The 7500-nt window shown below is 34.9% G+C and overlaps 1 non-coding gene across 1 annotated transcript; it reads right to left on the bottom strand.

The window, feature by feature from the left end:
* Positions 1 to 4914: 4914 nt before the first annotated feature.
* On the bottom strand, positions 4915 to 4987 carry TRNAQ-UUG (transfer RNA glutamine (anticodon UUG)). Its single transcript has one exon. It is a non-coding gene; the product is annotated as a tRNA-Gln (tRNA).
* Between the last annotated feature and the right edge of the window lie 2513 nt (positions 4988 to 7500).

Raw genomic sequence — 7500 nt, 5'->3', positions numbered from 1 at the left:
AAAAATCCGCGCATAGTTATCAGTTCACGACATATACACGACAATGAACTTGGACACATCCTTTCCCTTTCATATTGTCTCTCAGTTCAATTATCTAGACCTTGTATCTATAACACCCATAATTCTGCATCTATGATATATGCATCCGTTGTCTCGCCCAAATTTGGTCATTAGGATTCTGTAAGGTCACGTAAAATCAGAAGGAAAATCTTGAATGTAATCTTTCTGATACGTGAGCGAGTTAACTACATAGACATACAAACATACATGCGCGCACACACACACACACACACACACACACACACACACACACACACACACACACACACACACACACACGAATAGATCTTTCTTAATACCTTTGTTATTCCCCCTTTTTTTTATCAGGAAATATCTTCGTATACAGCAGAATCCCGTATCATCCATTATATTGCCCTTAATTATATATATATATATATATATATATATATATATATATATATATATATATATATATATATATATATATATATATATATATATATATATATATATATATATATATATATATATATATATAAATCCTCTCTTTTTCATACATATTTTTTTCGAAATGATCCTCTCCACAAACATATTATCTGTCTTTGGCCGGTTTTTTAAAATTGTGCGAGGCCCGACCCAATGAATATCTATTATACGGATATGCATATATACTGAAATAAATACAAATCTATCAGTCTAGACATGCATATCTACCGGATAGAAAGATAGAAAAATGTACATCTATTAGATAGATAGCCCGATATGCATCTATTTCTGCGGGTAAACATGCCCTTTATATATGCACATTAATTGGGTCAGGCCTCGCCGATTATCTTGTTTTTATCTCTACCATTAAACGCACTATTATAAACACTGTCATCATCATCACTGCATCCGACTCATCACACACAATAGATGCTTACTTCTCCCTCTCATTCTTCCTCTCCTTATCTTGCTCTCTGTCACTGCTATGATTTATAGTTGATGGTAGGCCTACATTCTATCAAATATAAAACAAAATACCTATGACCCTTGTTCTCATCAGGAATCGAATCAGAGCTCTCCTGATTCAGAGTCAGTCGTGTCGAAAACCACACCATGAGAACATTGATGCTAATCCTATACAAAATAATCATATTTCTTTCTCTCTCTCTCTCTCTCTCTCTCTCTCTCTCTCTCTCTCTCTCTCTCTCTCTCTCTCTCTCTCTCTCTCTCTCTCTCTCTCTCTTTCTCTCTCTGCCTGTACAAGTGTGTTCCTGTGTCTGGCTCTGTATATGTCTTCTTCCCTTTCTCTCTCTCCTTCTCTCTGCTACTATCTCTCTCTATCTTTCTTTTTGCCTCTGCTACTAAAGCTATACCTATCCAAATTAATTTCTGCTTGTATATGTCTGTTCGACTGTCTGGCTCTTTATGTTTTTATTTTTCTCTCTCTCCTTATCTCTGTTAATGTTTCTCTCTCCTTGTACCTGCTACTCTCTCTCTCTCTCTCTCTCTACCCATATGTCTGTTCGTCTGTATGATTCTGTATGTCTTCTCTCTCTTTCTATGTCTCTGCTACTGTCTCTCTTTCTCTCTTTTACTTATTTGTCTCAAGAATTGTCATCGTATACAGCAGTGATCCGTATCATTATATTACCCTTGATTATACACAAATAATCTTATCTTTAAAACTAAATGCATATATACTGAAATAGATACATATTCATCAGTCTTGAGATCCATATCTACCGGACAGATAGATAAATAAATGTATATTTATTAGCCAGATATGCATAAATTTCTGCAGGTATGCATGTCCGTATATATGCACATTAATTAGATCAGGCCTGTCACAATTTTAACAAACCAGTCGATTATCTTGAATTTTTTTATCACTATCATCACTATATCCGACTCATCACACACAAAGCAATGTACGTTTCCTTCTCCCTCTCCTTATTTTTTTCTCTCTTTCACTGATAATATGATTACATATTATCAAAAAAAAAAAAAAAAATTATGTTCTCACCGGGAATCGAACCCGAGTTAGTCGTGTTGGCCAATACTCCATGGGAAGTTATTAATATGAGAGGGAAGCTGTATCTATAAAAAATAATCTCCTCCCCCCCTCTCTCTGTCTTTCTCTCTCTCTCTCTCTCTCTCTCTCCCTTTGCCTGTTCGTCTGTCTGGCTCTGTGTCTTCTCTCTGTTTTTGCTAGCGTCTCTCTCTCTATCTCCATCTCTTTCTTTCTCTTTCTCTCTCCTTCTCTCTCTCGCTACTCTCTTTCTTTCTCCTCTCCTTTCTCTCTTTTTTTCTTTCTCTCTCTCTTCGACTGTATATGTCTGTTCGTTTATCTGTATTTCCCTCTCTCTCTCTCCTTGTCTCTGCTACCGTCTCTATCTGTCTCTCTTTCTCTTTCTATTTCCACATTGATTGGATCAGGCCTCGGGCAGTTTTAACAAACCAGCCGATTATCTTCATTTTTTATCTCTACCATTATACGCACTATTATACACACTATCATCATTATCACTACATCCGACTCATCACACACAAAACAATGCATGCTTCCTTCTCCCTCTCCTTATCTTTCTCTCTGTCACTGTTATGATTTATAGTTGAGGATAGGCCTACATGTTATCAAATAAAAAAATAAGCTCTATTATCATTCTCAGCGGGAATTGAACCCGAGCTCTTTCTTTCTCTCTCTCTTTCTGCCTGTGTATGCCTGTTTGTGTGTCTGCCTCTTTATGTCTTCTCTTTCCTTGCCTTTGCTACTCTCTCTCTCTCTCTATCTATTTCTGCTACTGTCTGTCAGTCTGACTTTCTCCTCCCACCTCATACCTTTACCATAAACCCTCTGATTTGTATCCATCAGAAGGGTGAAGAGGTGAAGGAGGAGGAGAGAGAAATAGAGGAAAAATGAGAGAGTGAAAAAAAAACACATACATACATACATACATACATACATACATACATACATATATATATATATATATATATATATATATATATATATATATATATATATATATATATATATATATATATATATATATACGTGTGTGTGTGTGTGTGTGTGTGTGTGTGTGTGTGTGTATATAGAGAGAAAGAAAGAGGAATAGATATAATTCTTTTATCCTTCATTTTCACCTCCAATGAAATATTTTTCGTTGATCTGTGTGAGGTTGACGTGTGCCTCGTGTTTCTCCCTGTCGCCGTTTGATGTCGCTTTACGTCGCATTTTTCGGTTGTCCTCTTCTCTTCCACAGTATCCTCACTATACATCATTCTGCCACACACACGCGCATACAGGGATACGAATACACACTGACATATACACCACATACACACAGATACCAATATATATATTTCATTCATATCATATCATATCATATCATATCATATCATATATCATATCCTTTCATTCATATCATATCATATCTACATATCATTCTGCCACACACACGTGCGCATAGAGGTATACGCACATGCCACGTACACACAAAAACAAAGATACTTATAGATATATGCATAATTATATAAATATATATGTGTGTGTGTGTATGTGTGTATGTGTGTGTGTGTACACGTGTGTGACCAGACACACAGACATATACATACATACATATATATATATATATATATATATATATATATATATATATATATATATATATATATATATATATATATATTTATATATATATATATATATATATATATATATATATATATATATGTGTGTGTGTGTGTGTGTGTGTGTGTGTGTGTGTGTGTGTGTGTGTGTGTGTGTGTGTGTGTATGCATTTATATATACTTATTTATATATGTATGTAAATACATATTTACAAATATTTACAAATATATATATATACATGTATGTATGTAGATCTATATATACATGTATGTATGTAGATCTATATATACATATATAAATATGTATATATACAAATGAACATATATATGTGTGTATGTGTATAGATATGAATAGATAAACAGATAGACAGATACACACAACTATACACCACATGCATATACATACAAATATCTAACCTAATTGTTGCATCATCCTATGAATTGTTAACTTGCACTGTGCATGCATTTGCCTGTCACAACACAACAAAAAACTTTGGCACAACACATCTTTTCCCTTTCATATTACCTTTCTGTCCAATTATCTTGACCTTGTATCCATAACACCCACGATCCTGCCTTACCCTTCGCTCTGTGATTTATGCTTCCGTTGTCATATAAAATCAAAATAAAACTTGAATATAATCTTTCTGATACTGAGCGAGTTTCCTACACACAGACATACAAACATGCATGAAGACACACACACACACACAAACACACCTAAATAGATCTTCCTTACTACTTTTGTTATTCCTTTATATTACTCAAGAATTATTTTCGTATAAAAAGTCATGTCTTCCAAACATAATATGTTTTTTTCTTTTCTTTTATTTTCTATTTTTTATTTATTCATTTATTTATTTATTTATGATTCTATGGACACATCCTTAGGCCGGTTTGCTAAAATTGTGCGAGGCCCGACCCAATGAATATCAATAATACAGACATGCATCTATACAAAAATAAATACATATTTATCAGTCTAGACATGCTTATTACCGGATAGATAGATAAATGTATATCTATTAGATAGATAGACTGAGATGCATCCATTTCTGCAGGTATGAATGTCCGTATATATGCTCATTCATTGGGTCAGACCTCGCACAATATAACCACACCGGCCGATGACTCATCACACACAAAACATGTATGCTTTCTTCTCCCTCTTTCTTTCTCTCTCCTTAACTTTTTCTAAGTCACTCTTAACCTTGAAAGTAGATGACTACATACTACCAAAAAAAAAAAAAAAAAAAAAAGAAAAAAAGATTAGTTTGTTCTCATCGGGAATCGAACCCGAGTTCGCCTGATTCAAAGTCAGACATGTTGACCACTACACCATGAGAACCTGTTAATAATAATTTGGAAGCCATCAGTCTATATTTCTATCTATCTCCCTCTCTTTCTCTCCCTCTCTCTCTTTCTCTCCCTCTCTCTCTCTTTCTCTTTCTCCCCCTTTCTCTCTCAGTCTCTCTCTTTCTTTTTCTCTCTCTCTTTGGCCGGTTTGTCAAAATTGTGCGAGGCCCGACAACATGAATATTTATTAGACGGACATGCATATGTACTGAAATTAATACATATCTACCAGTCTAGACATGCATATCTAAAGGATAGATAGATGATTGCATATGAATGAATTTCTACATGTGTTTGCATGTCTTACGTATCCAATGAAGTGCTACAATTTAAAGTTCCAAAACTGTAATAAATAAGACGACAGAGAGAGAGAGAGAGAAAAGAAGAGAGACGAAAACATAAAGAGGAGAGAGACAGATAGAGATAGAGGAAAATGGGAGACAAAGACAGAGAGAGAGAGAAAGAGAGAGAGGAATAAATAAAGTTCTTTCTCCTTTTTCCTTCTACATCCTATGAGTGGTGATTTTTTTTACATGCATTGCCTATTTTACGTATTCCATGAAGTGCTACAATTTACAGGTGCGAAACTACACTAAAGAAAATACTAGTCAGGCGAGAGAGAGAAAAAGAAATAAAGAGGGTGACAGATAGAGAAGGAGAGAGAAAAAGACAGAGAGGAGAGACACAAAGAACAAGGAAACACGAAGAAACTAACCAAAATAACCTGTGTCATGACATATACACAATAATAAACTTAGACACGTGATCGTTTCCTTTTTATATCTTTTTTCTTCAATGATTCTATAACACCCACGATTCTGCCTTACCCTTCTCTCTGTGATATATGCCTCCGTTGTCTCGCCCAAATTAGGTCATTTGGATCCTGTAAGGTCATATGAAATCCGAATGAAAATCTTGAATGTACTCTTTCTGATACCTGAGCGAGTTTCCTAGACAAACATGCAAACATACATTCAGAAACACACACACACATGATGAATAGATCTTTCTTAATACTTTTGTTAGTCCCTTATTTTTTATCAGGATATATCTTCGTATGCAGCCGTATCATTATACTGCCCTTGATTATGAATATAATTCGCGTATCATTATACTGCCCTTGATTATAGATAAAATTCCTCCCTCTTTCAAACACATTTTTTTTTCTGAATGATCCTCTCCACAGACATATTATCATCCTTTGCCCGGTTTGTTAAAATTGTGCGAGATAAGAAGACCCAATGAATATCTATTATACGGACATGCATATATACTGAAATAAATACATATCTATCAGTCTAGACATGCAAAACTACCGGATAGATAGATAGATAAATGTAAATCTATTAGGTATATAGACCGATATTCATCTATTTTAACGGGCATGCATATCCGTATATATACACATTAATAGGGTCAGGCCTCGAACAGTTTTAACAAATCGGCCGATTATCTTGATTTTTTTTTCTCTCTCTATCGTTATACGCACTTTTATACACACCATCATTATCATCACTACATCGACTCATCACACACAACAAATGCTTACTTCCCCCTCTCCCTCTCCCTCCTTCCCCCCACCTTCTCTCTCTCTCTCTTCCTGTATATGTCTGTTCGTTTGTCTGGCTCTCTCTCTCTCTCCTTGTCTCGTCTCTGCTACTATCTCTCTCTATCTCTCTTTTTGTCTCTGCTACTAATGGTATACCAAGCAAGATGATGAAGATGAAGCTATACCTATCCAAAATAATCTTTTCTCTCTCTCTCTCTCTCTCTCTCTCTCTCTCGTTCTGCCTGTATTTCTGTTCGTTTGTCTGGCTTTGAATGTTTTCTCTTTCCCTCCTTATCTCTGATACTGCTTCTCTCTCTCTCTTTCTCTTTCTCTCACTCTCTCTCTCTCTTCCTCTATGTCTGTTCGACTTTCTGGTTCTTTATGTCCTCTCTCTCTCTTTATCTCTTTGTGTCCAGTATCATTATATTGCCCTTGATTCTTAAAAAAAAAAAAAAAAAAAAAAAAAAAAAAAAAATCTCTCTTTCAAACACAATTCATACATACTGAAATAAATACAAAATTCTCAGTCTAGATACCCATATCTACCGGATAGATAGATAAATAAATGTATATTTATTAGCAAGATATGCATCTATTTCTGCAGGTATGCATGTCCGTATATATGCAGTTTAATTGAGTCAGGCCTCACACAATTTTGACGAACCGGCCAATTATCTTGATTTTTTAAAACTATCATCATCACTACATCCGACTTATCACACACAAAGCAATGTATGTTTCTTTCTCCCTCTCCCTCTCCCTCCTTATTTTTCTCTCAGTCGCTGCTATGATTTATAGTTGATGATATGCTACATGCTATCAAACATTAAAAAAGAAAAAAAAAAGAAAAAGAAAAACATGTATATGTTCTCACTGTGTCTATTTCTGGTGTTGGCCAATACACCATAAGAACTTGTTAATATGGGAGGGAAGCTGTATCTATACAAAATAATCTC

The sequence above is a fragment of the Penaeus vannamei genome, chromosome 15 (genome assembly GCF_042767895.1).
Source record: "Penaeus vannamei isolate JL-2024 chromosome 15, ASM4276789v1, whole genome shotgun sequence".
Taxonomy (NCBI): domain Eukaryota; kingdom Metazoa; phylum Arthropoda; class Malacostraca; order Decapoda; family Penaeidae; genus Penaeus; species Penaeus vannamei.
This window is presented reverse-complemented; position numbering and strand designations above follow the sequence as displayed.